Source organism: Euprymna scolopes, chromosome 7 (assembly GCF_053919585.1).
Source record: "Euprymna scolopes isolate OS-2025 chromosome 7, ASM5391958v1, whole genome shotgun sequence".
NCBI lineage: Eukaryota > Metazoa > Mollusca > Cephalopoda > Sepiida > Sepiolidae > Euprymna > Euprymna scolopes.
Genome location: NC_136488.1, coordinates 133,316,827 through 133,331,663, shown reverse-complemented (window position 1 = coordinate 133,331,663; position 14,837 = coordinate 133,316,827). Strand labels below are relative to the sequence as shown.

Here is a 14,837-nt window from a genome sequence, read left to right as displayed (position 1 = left end):
TGGGTATGTATATGCATATATATATATGTGTGTATATATATATATATATATATATATATATATATATATATATATATATGCATATATTAGTGTTAGGGATCTGAAAAATCAAAACTTTAGAGATATCAGAACCGGAAAAATTGTGCCTATTTTCCGATACCAAAAAAAAATGTCTTTAATTATCTCTTTACATTTTCGTTTTTAAGAAAATATTTCACAGCTGGTAGAAATAATAGAATAATAAATATTGATTCAAACTTCTAGTAAAACTAAAATCTATAGATCACCTCCACCAAACATGTGTTTTTTTACGTTTAAAAAAATATCTGCACATTTGACATGCGTTTTTTACGCTAATTGGGGCGAAATAATCATTATAATAAATATTCAGAGATTTGTGAAGAATCGGAATCGATAATTGTACTGGAATCAGGAATTTACTATGAAATCAGTAATTGCAGCGGAATCAGGAAAAATATTGGAATCATTAATATATATACATATGCATATATATATATATGTTAAAATATTAATTGCATTATTAATTTTTTGAACAAGAGCTACTAATAAAAGATGATTATTTCCTTGTTCCATGAAGTTTCAAAGAATAGATCTTATCCTCCAAGAAGAAATAGTTAACAAAGTGACTTGTATATAGACTAACAATAACTTTGCTGTTTAGTTCATAGTTTGAAGTCTGCAAATCTGACAAAAAGTAACGTTCTAAAGATGATATAGATATGTATAGATCAAAAAAGGATATTTAACATAAGGTCCAACGTATGACAGTGTCTAAATAACGGAGTTGGCTGGAGAACGGAGTGAAATCTGTAAATCCAAAGGCGTTGTCAGTCAATGTAATTGTGGCAAGTCTATTCATATGCATGTAAATCCTGATCACAAATAGTTCTTGGTTAAAAGTCCTGTAGCATAAAAAATTATGGCTAGAAGGTAAAAATTTAGTTATTGATTACAGTGCTAACTTTGGCGCTAGCATATAGACACACACACACACACACACACACACACACACACACACACACAAATAGCAAATGGAATAATGTCATCTTTTCAAGGGCGACAATTTTATCGTTCCACCCTGTACCTGTGTAAAAAGCGATGATTTCTGTACATTGGACTTAATTACCATATTTTAATAGGTTGGGAAACAGCTCAGCAGTATTGTGTATCACAGATGAGAAGTTCTAGGAAATAAACTTTGCTCATGGAAAGTTTTTTAATTTTAGAGAGAAAAGGGAACATGCTGATAGTTGTTTTAGATAGACAAATATCTTTTGTGAACGTATTACAGAGAATCCTAGATTAAAGTTCAGTCAAGCACCTGCCATGAAAAAAGCAATAGAGTAGAGAAAGACTAGCAAACTCTCTTCTGTGAGAAAGAGGTAGTAAGGAGGAAAAGAACATTGCCCACTAGATGTCGAAGTCGGGTTTGTACTTTATCAAGGCAATAAAGCGGCAACAATATTCAATCTTATGATTTATTTTGCTCTAATACAGATAGATAATTGTATCAGAGGTGAGATAAGTTCTAGAGCAATAGAATGATCCAACCACTTGTCCAACGACTTTGACAACAGATTTGGTGTCAGTCTTCTATTTCAATTACTGCCCTCTATAGTTGTTGTCTCACAATGTGCTGGCCGGGCTTGGGTAGGACTGAAACCTCTATCTTCAGACAATGCTCACCTATCCACTGCACCACAGGCCCTTGAAAGGCGATCAAGGTTGGATTTTTTGGTCTTATAAATCCACGTTTATTTATTATCTGATCTTCCATTGTTAGGTCCATACTGAATGGTATATATTATTTAATTAATTGGAATGCTTATTGAGAGGAGTATCATTTATTCAACTACCAACCTAAAAAATGAAACTTCACCACCTGACTATGCAGATCCTTTGAAATGACATTTACAACAGTTTTCAGATGGTGATGTAGTAGTTCCCAAGCCAAGCTTGTCAGAACTCAATATAGTCTTCAGAGTCTGAACATTTGGGCTTAGGAGTTGATGCATCAAAAAATATCTCTTTAGGGGTTTCAAATATAACAGGGTTGCACAAGGAATCTCATTCCACACCATTTTGCAACCTCAAGAGAATCAACTGAGCCTGGGACAAGAACATGACAATATTAACAGTATCTGCTTCCACAAGCAAACAGTCCACATCACGCAAAGAACGATCGCCCAATAACCATTCATCAACATCAGCCTTCATTGTTATGAAATAAGGCTATGGTAATTCTCTATGCAACTGCAATAAATCTAAAACAACGATTATCTTTAAATAAAACTTTTGTTTCCTTACACGGAATCTGGAAGAACGAGTGACCAACATCGTGTAGTGTTTGTTCTTCAAAAATATGGACTAACTCCAAAAAAATACTAAAAAAAAAGGCATGCAAATATTATAAACAAAAACCGCAAGCACAAGGCTTACAAATGTTATATGCATGAAATTCCTTCCTCATACAAACTAACAAACAAAAAACAAGCCCAATATAGGATGTCCAAAAAGTCACTGAAGAGGTTTGAACTTAAATAGATTCTTTATTTTTGATGATATTTTTCTGTAATTTTAACACAATCTGACTAAGACATTGGGAAAAAAATTTTTTTTAAAAATGCAAAATTCAAACAATCTTTATTTATGAAAAATAATGTCTTTTAAATGTTATTTTCAGCTTCACGTATTATCTCTCACTATGGCAATGTCAAATGGTGAGCACGTTCCCCAGACTTGACTAGCCCCGACTTTTTCTTGTGGCAATATCTTAAAGAAAGAGTCTATGTTAACAAACCCAAATCCCTTCAAGAATTGAAGGAAAACATCAGGAATGAAATAAAAGAATAAAATCGCAATATAGAGATTCTGTAATCCGTCATGAATAATGTTTTGGAAAAAGCACAAATATCTGAAGCTGTACATCCAATGACACTAATGCAAATACAATGGTTATTTTTATAAATTATTTAGATGCCGTTAATTAACAAAATAAATATGTTAATAAATTGAAATGAAAAGATGGCTTGTAATATACTTAAAATATTAATGTTAAAACAGGTAATTAATATAAAAGTTTGTTTTTTATTCAAAGTATCCTAAGTATCTTAACAGACCCCTTTACAGAGTGATGTTCGACACTCGAGGATCGTGTCTAGTAGTCAATCAAGTTCTCTTGCTTCAGTTCTCTTCAGTTCAAGTTCTCAGAAATAAAGGAACCTTTTCCTGGGGCTAAGACTCTATATGAGATACCTGGATATTTTAATATTCCATTAAAGTTTTCATTTACACTCGTAATATAGTGCTGATGGCTATATACAAATACCGAGTTGTGAGCCATCATGGTAAGAAAAAAGAAGACTACAAAAACGAGAGAGCACATTCGAGATGATCATGTTAGAGACGTTGATGATGTTCGAAATGTCAGTGACATCACAGTTGTAACAAAAATCCATGTGCGGCATGAGAATGAGGAAATAAATGTGGTAAAAAAACAAGTTTAAGATTTTTCTATTCTTTGTTTACTTTGCGGCTGTCGGGTAACATTCCACATCCAAAACACTCCGTTGAGAACATAATTTTCTTCTCTCCAACTAAGTATGTTATAGAATGCCTTTCTTGTGGTCTCTTGGTCTTACTGGATTCCAGGACAAGAATTTATCTAGTCTGGTGGACTATCTAGTTTCATGCTGTTACTTGAGGTAACATCAATTAAAGAAGGTGCACCGTTCATCATAGAAGCCAGTGTATGTATAATTTTGTGGTGAGAATACTGTTATTTTGAATATTTAATGAGGGTTTGCTTTTAAGAAAACATTCTCATGCCAGGGTGTCCTGACAAATGCCCTGTACATAAAGACCGTACACACTCAAGGACAGTGTCTAGTAAGCATTCAAGTTCTTCCTAAAAGGCACCGTGTCTTTTCACTTTGATTTTCATTTTTTTTTTCTGTACAAGACATAGATATTCGAAGATCTCATTAAAGTTCTACTTTACCTCTTAAACAGAGTTAATAAAGAACATAATTTTTCTCTCCCCAAATGATCATTTTAAAATGTTATATATTTCTTTTTGATCGCTGAGTCTTCCTGTATTCCAAGACAAGAATACATCTAATCTGGTGAATTCTCTTACTTCGTGTTGTTACTTGAGATAACATCACTTGGAGAAGGTGCACCATTCCTTGTAAAAGCCAGTCTGGGTCAACGATACTGATGAGATCTTATTTGTGCTGCAAATATTACATTATTTGGAATATTCAGTAAGGGTTTACTTGTGAAAAGTATCCTCATGTCAGGTTGCCCTGATAAACCCCTGCACAGAGGCTTTAGACACTCAAGGAGAGTTACTAGTATATATATATATATATATATATATATATATATATATATGTGACTTTTTAGAGTGTGTGAGGAACGGTCTCTACCAAACAACTTAGGCCATTTTTGTCTACAAAGTTGAAACTTGATATTAGGGTATTTAGACCTGTAGAACAAATTGGATTTGTATTATTTAGGTTGCAAATAGCATGTAATTTTGAAGATTTAGTCAGGGTTTAATTGAAATGAGAGATATACTTATGCTAGATTGCCCTGACAAACCCCTCACAGACAGAGAGCTTAGAAATTCTTAGATGTTCCTTTTTTAATTTTCTTCCTTTGAAGATTGTAACGCTGGGTACAGGACAGCCAAACCAGCTGCCAACATTGCCCTGTTTTTTATTGAAACCAACCGAGTGTTCTTTTTAGCATCTTTGCTGTTCTCTTAAGTGCAATTATCTGGATCTATTTTGCACTTAATTCACCAGGAATATTAGTTAGGTAGAACTTCAGGTATTTCTTCATAAGCCCTGTGGCGCTTATAATAACTGGTATGATTGATATCTCTCCAGTTTCTTTTCATGTCATATATGAGACCTTGATATTTGGTCTGTTTCTCCCTTTCAGCTCTGTTCAGACCTCCATCATTAGGAAAACTCACTTCAACCAAGGTTACAACTCTCTCTGACTTATTCTATATAACTATGTCAGGTTTCACAGCAGCATTTCCAAGGTATGTGGCTGTAGGGATTACACAGTCGTAATGTATGGTATATAAGTTTCAAGTAGAAATTCACACATGCTTTTTTTTAAACCTTAATAACTTTAAAATAAAAAAGGAATATGGGAACTATCCTCATGTAGGAGTGTCTTCACAATATTTCATGCAAATTTTCTCTGATGTGTGTTTGTACGTGAACTTTTAAACCTGAATTTCTTGACAATTTTGTACGACAAAGACCCTCGAGGGAGACGTCTAATAAGCAGTTTAGCATCTATTCCTCTTAGTAAAGATGCGTTTGCATGTGAACTTTTAAACCTGAATTTCTTGACAATTTTGTACCACAAATAAAGACACGTTTAATAAGTAGTCAGTTTATCAGCTATGTCTCTTTAGGATGTGTTTTCATGTGGACTTTTAAAACTGAATTTCTTAAAAGTTTTGTACCACAAAGACACTTGAGTAACATCTAATATGACTATTTTTACAAATTATTTAAAATGTCTCACATTAATTAATAAAAACACTTTGATTAAAAATAGAAAAATAATTATAAATGGTAACATACTAAAGATAAAATAGTTAAAATAGTTAAATAAAAATAACTTGTTATTTGAAGTTAACCTATTAATAAATTGTTAAAATAAAAATAATATTTGAAGTTAACCTATTAATAAATTGTTAAAATAACTTGTTATTTGAAGTTAACCTATTAATAAATTGTTAAAATAAAAATATCTTGTTATTTGAAGTTAACCTATTAATAAAGGGGGTATTGCTGCCAATGACCCAGGGAAAATGTTTAATGAGGCAGAACACCATTTTTCGAATAATTGATTAGGGTTTACTTGATATGGGAACTATTTTCATGTGAGGGTTTCCTCACAATATTTTATACAAAGAGACCAAAGACACTCAAGGGTGACGTCTAATAGGCTGTCAGTTTATCACCTGTTTCTTTTTGAGGTGTGTTTTCATGTGGATTTTAAGACTTGAACTCCTTGGAAATGAAGAAGCACAAAGATTACAAGAAAACGGTTTTTCTCCAGTATGTATGCGCATATGTCGTTTGAGATGTGCATTTTGTGAGAACGCTTTTAAACAAATGTCACAAGAGAAAGGTTTCTCTCCAGTGTGTGATCTTTTGTGGACGTCAAAAACATTTTTGTATGAAAATTCTGCATTGCACTCCACACAATGGTATGGTTTCTCACCAGTATGTGTTCGTATGTGAATTTCTAGATAAGACAGTGTCGAAAATGTTTTACCACACACTTTACAATAAGGGGTTTCTACTCCAGTGTGTTTTCTCATGTGATATTTTAAATAGGAATTAGTTGAATATACTGCACCACAAACTTCACAAGCATACGATTTTCTTTCAAAACTGTGAATTTGTTGCATGTGGTTTTTTAAAGCAGCCTTCATCATAAAGGCTTTCCCACACACTTCACAAAAGTGAGTTTTCACACCACGGTGTGATATGTTATGGCTTCTTAAACCAGAAGTATCTGAAAATGACTTTCCACATATTTTACATGAGTATGGTTTCTCTCCAGTGTGTACACGTACATGCACCTTCAAATCACACTTCTCTGTGAAAGCCTTTTTACATATCTCACAAGAATATGGTTTTTCTCCAGTGTGTCTTTGCATATGTCTTTTTAATGATGCATTAGATGACAATCCAGTTTTACAAATTTCACAAACATAAGGTTTCTCTCCACAGCGTGTTTGTACATGTTTATCAAATTCTGCACTGCATAGAAATACTAATTTACAGTCCTTGCAAGAATTAGGCTCCTTTTTAATAATTGTATCCATGTTTATTCTTAAAAAAAATACTTTGCAAAAATGCTGTTATATTGATTAAGAGGATCTGTTAACAGCAAGCATTAATTAAATTAAGTTCATGTATTTCAATCTGGAACCGTTATCTGTAAATTAAATAAGAAATAATATTTAAAAAAACTTATATCACAAAAATGTTTCATGCATATCAAATGATATAGATTTAATTCGGATTTTTAGACAACATCAAAAGATAATAGGTACTTATGCAGGGAAGGTAACGCGCCAATTTTTTAAATAGTATTGTTGCATTAAATTCAAGTTTTATGGTATCTTTAGTCATTATAATTATAATTTTCAAATGATGTCACTTCATTGACAGTGAAAATTGAGGATCTAAGTAGGATCAATATTTTAAAACTAAATAAATGCAACTTCTATGATCACTTTTATAGGTTTTAGGGTATGATGAAAATGAATATTGCATTTAAATTTTCCGCAAATAAGTAGTTTTCCGGAAATTAAACAATGTCATTTCTTATGTTATTGCTGGTGGCCATCTTGGTACGCGCGAGCCTGCAAATGTAACCTCAACAAACTTACCAAACACACATACCAAGATGGTCACCAAATGAAATGACATTGCTTAATATCCAGAAAGCTACTTATTTGTAGAAAATTTAAATGCAATATTCGTTTTCAGCATACTCGAAAACCTGAAGAGGTAGTCATTTTAAAGAAAAATGTTAAGGTAGAAAACCAAGTAAAAAGTTACAAAATGCATCACAATGAAATTCTTTATCGAACTGCCGTATTATTATTTACATATCCTAAGTTAAAAAAAACGGGTTTGTTTTACAGATTCGAAAAAATGGTCTTGACAATGAGTTAAAAATAAATTCAAGATTCACGATATATTTTATTTAATTGTTAAGTGAAAGTACCGAATAGTTAACAAAACACACTTCCTTCGCCATGTTAAGAATGGGTTTCTAAATAATATTATTTCAGCATGGAAGCATAAGTGCACAAGTACCTTTTTTGTTATATATTTGTTTTGTTTTTTGTTTTTTTACCAGTAAAAAACAATTATACCTTAAGTACAAGTCAGAAGTTATAAATAGAATGAGAAACGCATGTACTTAGTACATTTTGTTGTTTTTTAACGCTTTTAGTACATGCGTACTAAAAGCGTTAAAAACAACAAAATAGTATTGTTTGAAAATCAAATTTGAAAAACTTGAAAATAATTTTTTAAATTGACAAGCTCAAAATAAAAAATGAAACTGATTTTTCTGCTTTCGTTTTGAAAGCAGAAAAAAGTTTCGTTAATGTGCTGACTTTAACAGCTGAGTGCATAGCGAGCCATTTTCTTCGTTAAATGGATTGGAATTTCTATAAAAGATAACATTTTAAAGAAATTTCCACACAATTAATAATTATCAAATATTTACATATTATACATAAAAATAATTCTGAAACTATTATCTATATGAAAATGGATGATATATACCGACTTATCTTATCAATTTTTAAATATTCTTCGTCAACTTTGCTCAGTCATAAAAATATAAATCAGAGTCCAGTAGAGATGGAATTCTATGCTTATATATTCTGTAAAATTTCAGCCATATCCAATCAAATTTGACCCCACGCATATGTATCCAAACGTAACGTATGAAAACATTGAAAAAACAGTTCCCCTTTTTGCTATCATTATTTTTTTACCGTTTTTTTCATTTTTAACTTGGATACATTAAAAGCATAAAAGAAAAATAAATATCATTGGAATGCTTATTCTATTCTTTTTCCAGCAATGTAATTTTTTTAAAAATTGACCCACAAATAAAAGAGATATGACTTGTTAAAGCACCTTACGTATATAATATTGCCGATGTCCACGAAAATACAGCATATGCTTATAATGCTAGAGGTATGGACCAAAAGAACAAAGAAAGTAATTACAATACATTGCATCTAAAAGTGTATACTATATTATCTTTAGTAAGATAATCTTGGCCCTTCATAAATTGGATGAAAATAACTCAGAATTAATGAATCAAAAGAACAAAAATGTAAAAATACATACTGGATTTTATCCAAAATCTGACTGATACAATGCCAGAAGAAAAAACAAAGCAGGAAAATGTGTAAAAATTATATGAAAATAGAACAATAAAATATGTAATGAAAAACACAGAGGGTGATTATTAATACCAAAATCAAGTTGAACAATACAAAGATCGACAAAAAGGAAATGGAAATGCAAGAAAAGTATATTTTAAATAAAGAAGAGAAAAACTAGAAACAAAACACTGAACTGTTGAGAATAAAATGTGATGACTTTGAACATCATCTCATTGTTGAAGCTAATACAAGTAAATAAGCAGAGAAAAAAAGGTATGGTTAGAATAGAATATCTGAAAATGAGAAAATAACTTCTTTAAATAAATTTTATATTATTAGTAGTCTAAAATACTTCTGCATATTAAGTTACTCTGGCTTCTTCATAGACTGAATAAAAGACCTCTGATACATAGAAACAGTCCCCCCCCCACAAAAAAAATTAAAAAGAATTTTTTTTTTTTACTCACATTCACCCCTAACAAGGTATATCACCACTTGGACGTAAGGTGTTACTACTTCAGACTATGCCTAGGAAAGATTAACTAAATGTTGGTTTTCATTGCATTTAAACTTCTGCATATCAGGACAGTTAGGGAAACACGTAGCAGCAAGGAAATTCCAAAGTCTAGCTGTTCAAGAGAAGAAACTATTAGAGTAGAAAGCTTTCTGGCATATAGAAACCTCAACAGTTCAGAGGTGAGATTTTTTTGCTAAGCGGGTTTATCAGGGATACGTATGTTGAGGGGGCACAATTATAATTTCAAGTGCATCACATTCAAAGAATAATACTGACCAGCTCTATTTAAAAAAGAAAGATGGCAAAGAATTGGTATGGTTTAATTGGATCATTATAAAAAATAATAAATTATTTATTTTGGTAACTGTGAAATTATTTTTATGATATTCAATTTGACAGTGAAAATACATCACCTACACTAACTTGATTTATAATAAAAATACTTCAGTATTATACATAAGATGCTCTGGACCCTTCATAAACTGAATGAAATGAACTCAGAATTAATGAATCAAAACAAAAAGTAATGATGCTACACATTGCATTGTATCCAAAAGAATTTGCTGATCAATAGCTATGCAAGAAGAAAACTGGTAAGAAAGAACTTATAAGGATAGAAACTGTATGAATTGTATAAAAAACTAGCCTGGGTGCCTGGCGTTGCCCGGATGTTTGGAATTGTGTTGAGCAAAAAGAAAGAAAAAAATAGTAAGAGGAAAGGAGTGTGAAAAAAGAAAGTGATGTCTTTGCATTGCGTCCATCGCAAAACCACAAGTGACGAACGTCAAAATAAAGGCTAGTCAATCGAAAAAAGTGGATGACTTTTGAAAATATCTACGACAAAAAGCAACCCCTCCTTGTAAAAAAAACTGCTCCGTTAAGGATGAAGGAATTAATGTTTTGGGCCAATTTTTCAATCCAAAAGTTTGGGGTTTAAAACAGTACCAGTTTCATCACGTTCTGATGCATCTGTCAAAAGTTTCAGATACATACAAACATACATTTTAACAGACAGGTGAGATTTATATTATAGATGAATGAAGTATAACAAAGAGGAACAACAAAATGGTCTTTGAGTTCAATGTAAACAAGTACTTGTTAGTCCGTTCCCTTCAATAATCAAATTCTACATGATTTCCACCACAAAAGATCACTATGCTGTTGTCCCGGTGACCACCATACACTTATTAATGCTTATAATCAAATGGCCTTTAGACACTGATAAGTGGTGACTCTCTTGTAAACAAAAAAGAGTTAATAAAAAAATAAAAGATATAGAAAAATAGAAATCAAAACGTGGAATTGAAACCATAGAAAACATGATACCAATGAACATAATTGAAAAAACTGAAAATAACTATTTTAAAGCAACTGACAAGACACAAACGAAACAGTTGAAGTTAAATCACAATTTATTAGTGCAAAAATCACTGATGATTTTAAATGGACATTGTAAGCATAGATGTTTTTTAAGTCGTTATAATCTGAGACTCTAATACCAGAAGAAAACCTGTGTTTTTTTACAAGGAAATTATCACTTATCAAGGCTCAAAGGCCATGCAAGGATAAAGGTTAATGGGTGTATGGTGATCACTGAGAAACCAGCATTGTGATCGTTAATAATGGAAATTGAGCAGAATTGATTATTTAAGAGGATGGCTCAGCAACTAATTGTTTACATTGGACTTGAAGACGACCATGTCATAGCTGGAAACCAGTCCTAGGGAGAAAGTTTTTTGTTCATGGAATATACATTTAGATATAGGCATGGATAGAGAGTGAGGGAAATTGTTGGTAGTGATTATAGCTAGACAAGTGCTTTTTGCAAAAGTCTGGCATGGGGGACCATAGATGAGCACTTGGTATGAAAATAATGATAGAGCAGAGACCAGTTCGCAATGCCTCCTCTGTGAGAAAGAGGTTGCAGGGAGGAGAAAAAGACAATACCAACTAGATTTTTAAGCCGTTTTTGAACTCTGTCAAAACATTTGTTATAAGCTAATATTGCAATCTCCAAAATAAAACATGCCAAGTTGTATATTCATGGAAAATATTAAGTCAGGTAAATCTTTAATAAACAAATAATCATCTCATATCCCTTGACTTCAAAAATAGTATTGCCAAAGGAGATATAATGGAAAGTTTTCTGACACCTTTTATCCAACACTAAAACTCGAGTGGGTTAGTATAGAAGACAGTTCTCATAATCTCATACATAAGTGAACATACTTCGTTTCAATAAAAATCTGCCAAAGTAAATATTAAAGAGAATTGGAGCATAGAGTTGATGGTGACCATTAACAACACAGACTGACAACCTGGGTGTCTCAAGTTCAAATTCACTAAGGAACCGGCGTATTTCTAAGAATAATTCTAAAACAAATGTCAACAATAATCATCTAATTCATATGAAATGAATGAATGATGCTCAGCAACAATAACTAGCAGCACTGATCTCAATAAAGGATATGTCTTACATGACTTAAATCAGTGGTCGCCATATTGTTTTCATTACAGACGATACAAAACGAACCAAAACATGAGTGTCTAAAGTTGAAACCAATATGGCGACCACTGAAAATTATTTGGGAAAATATTGGATAATAAAGGTTTTAGTATCATAAAAACTACTTGTTGGTTGGTTACAATTTTAAATTTGAGATTCGTTCAAAACAGACTCAAATACCCCTACAAATCAACTTTTAATCAATGTCTACATTCTTTCCAACTGCAAAAAAAAAAAAAAAAAAACCTTTATAATGACGCATTTTAAAGGTTTTTGAGAGTGCGGAAAATGAATATAACATTTTAAAGTGGTGCAGAGAAATAGTTGTCATGATATGAAGAAATTAGTTTTTTAAAAAGTGGGGATCAAACTTTTTTTTATACATTTAGCATAAAAATGAGCACCCACTAGTTATCTATATATTTTTTTATTTTGAGGCTGTCTGAAAGCTTGTTTTTGTAAATTTTTATATTAACAATTACCTTTGATTTTTATAAGTCTTCAGATATGCTGAAAACAAATATCGCATTTAAATTTGCCGCAAACACATAAAAAGAAAATTCTAGGCAGTCTAAAAAAACAAAAAATTATCCAGAGGCCAGAAAGTGGGTGTTGATTTTACGTTAAGATGAAAGTGCACTGGTTGACCATTGACCACCAGAAGACTTACCATTAAGAATTTGGGATTAACTTGTTAAGTTAAAATACAGTAAAGTTACAAATCACCCTCTCCCTGCTCATCTTAAATAATAGGTTTCTAAATAATTAATCCCAAAACAGAATACACCCAATAACAAATACCCAACGCCTTAAAAGTGGTCAACCAGCGCACTTTTAAGGTTTTCAGCACCGACCCACAAAAAAATAAAAAATAAAAAAAATAAAAAATAAAAAAAATAAAAGTTGTCATTGTAAAGTTTTGTTTTTTTTTTTGTTTGTTTTTTTTTGTCTCAGCGAGTATTTAGTTGATACACATCGGCATTTTGGCCCTTTTCACAATTCTATACTTTCACCTAACAATTTAATAAACAAAAGATACCGTAAAATTAAATTTAACTTGAAAATCCTATCAAAGATTTTAAAATAGCATGGACCGTATTCTGGATAAGTACCTATTTCTTAAAGTCATTTTTGATAAAAAAAAATAAATAAATAAAATAAAGCAAGTGCCCACTCTGTTCAGTTAGAAAGAAAAAAAATACATGGCTTCCATAAGCATTGCACGAAACCCCTTGAAAAATCACAAATTAAACAAATTACTGATAGAACATAACATTTTAGCACCATGGGTGATATTTATTGGATGTGTCTTGACTGAGTAAAAATATTTACTTACCTTTAATTTATTCGAGATTTAAAAAGCACGACTTGATTAAAAACATGGAAACTTCTGGACAAGAAATCCAATAGAAAAAACTTTACAGAAGAAGAAATGTTCATGAAAAAGAAAACTGTTATTTAATGGTTTCGCCTTTCAAAATGGTGATGGTAGTTAGTTTGGTAGACTTATGATGCGGAGAGGAGACGTGAAAATGGCTGCTGACATCGCTTTACTTCTCTCCGCTTGTGGGAAAAGTTAGACACAAGATTAGCTTTTAATCTACAGAAAATGTAATTCTTCCAAACGGTGGTACTGCAAATAAATGGCTATTCCCAAGTTACGCGTGTTTGTTTGTTTGTTTTACTTCCGGTTTCTGCTGACTGTTCTGCTTCGCGGTGAATGTATTGGAAAAGTCCCTTCTAATTAATATTTACCATTTTTTTGTGTGCATTTTTTTAAGCAAATGAACTTAGCTGTTTTTCAGGATGGTTTATTTTTATTAAAATATTATCGAATTTTTAGCCAAAGAAAATGGGCGTGGGGGGGGGGTTAACTCAAAGTATTAAAACCCGAACTTGACGTGAAAGGAAAAAAAACAATGAAATTCTTACCTTGTATGATAACTCATTCACGACTTTCTGGGTAAAATTATCTGTGAGTTGCAACGAATTGCCACGTTGCTTTCAACGACAACTCGCCATTGTGATCGTAAAAAAAAAAAAAAAGAAAAAAGGTTTCTGTAACACGGGCGATCGGTTCGCGGTTCAGTATACACGATCACCAACAAACTATCTAAACACAAACCGACACTAAAAAGCCACAATAAAAAGAACCAGCGGTACTTGTACAGTTTAGTCAAGACATTAAAAAAAATAAAATATCGAATAAAGGTTATACTATACGTATCTGTTTTGGGCTGAAGATCTCCGTAAAAAAAATTTCATTTAATTTGATCGAGTAGTTTTTGTTTTTTTTACAGCGGAAAAACACGTTCTTATGAGAGCGCGTTGAAGTCAGCCATTTTGAAATTTGCTGAACACGCCACGGGGAGATAACTCCATGTAAAATACTCCCTCCCCATCTTTAATTCTAGCTTTTCTTACTAAAAATCGAACCTTTTGATCGGTATAATAACAAATTGTTTTTTCGCTGTTAAAAAAAAAAAAAAAAAAAAAAAAAACCTACTTGATCAAATTAAGTGAAATTTTTTTTTTTTTTTTGAGAACTTCGTTCCTATAATGTTGGGAGGGGGGGGCGTCTGGCGGGAATCAAACAGCATAAAAGAAAGACAACGCAGACATAGGTGTTGACAACAGCCCGGTCGCCAGAGAACTGCCGTCCGAGCTTACTTTATTAGTGAGCGTGCATGCCTAAGGGTTATGTCCCTTTACTTGTGGACATCACATCTGGGATGTGACACATCCTTCCCATCTCGGTAGGACGACCTGTCTTATTTTACTTTTTACTATATTTTTTTTTTTTATTTATTATTATTATTATTTTTCTTTCT

General features: G+C 32.0%; 1 long non-coding RNA gene across 2 annotated transcripts; it reads right to left on the bottom strand.

Annotated features, from left to right (window-relative positions):
• Positions 1 to 2,643: 2,643 nt before the first annotated feature.
• On the bottom strand, positions 2,644 to 13,825 carry LOC145279954 (uncharacterized). Of its 2 annotated transcripts, XR_013868496.1 has the most exons (3): positions 13,343 to 13,723; positions 5,775 to 7,002; positions 2,644 to 5,732 (listed from the first exon to the last, which is right to left on the bottom strand). It is a non-coding gene; the product is annotated as an uncharacterized LOC145279954 (long non-coding RNA). The 2 variants fall into 2 exon arrangements; XR_013868495.1 differs by having other exon boundaries at positions 2,644 to 7,002; positions 13,343 to 13,825.
• Between the last annotated feature and the right edge of the window lie 1,012 nt (positions 13,826 to 14,837).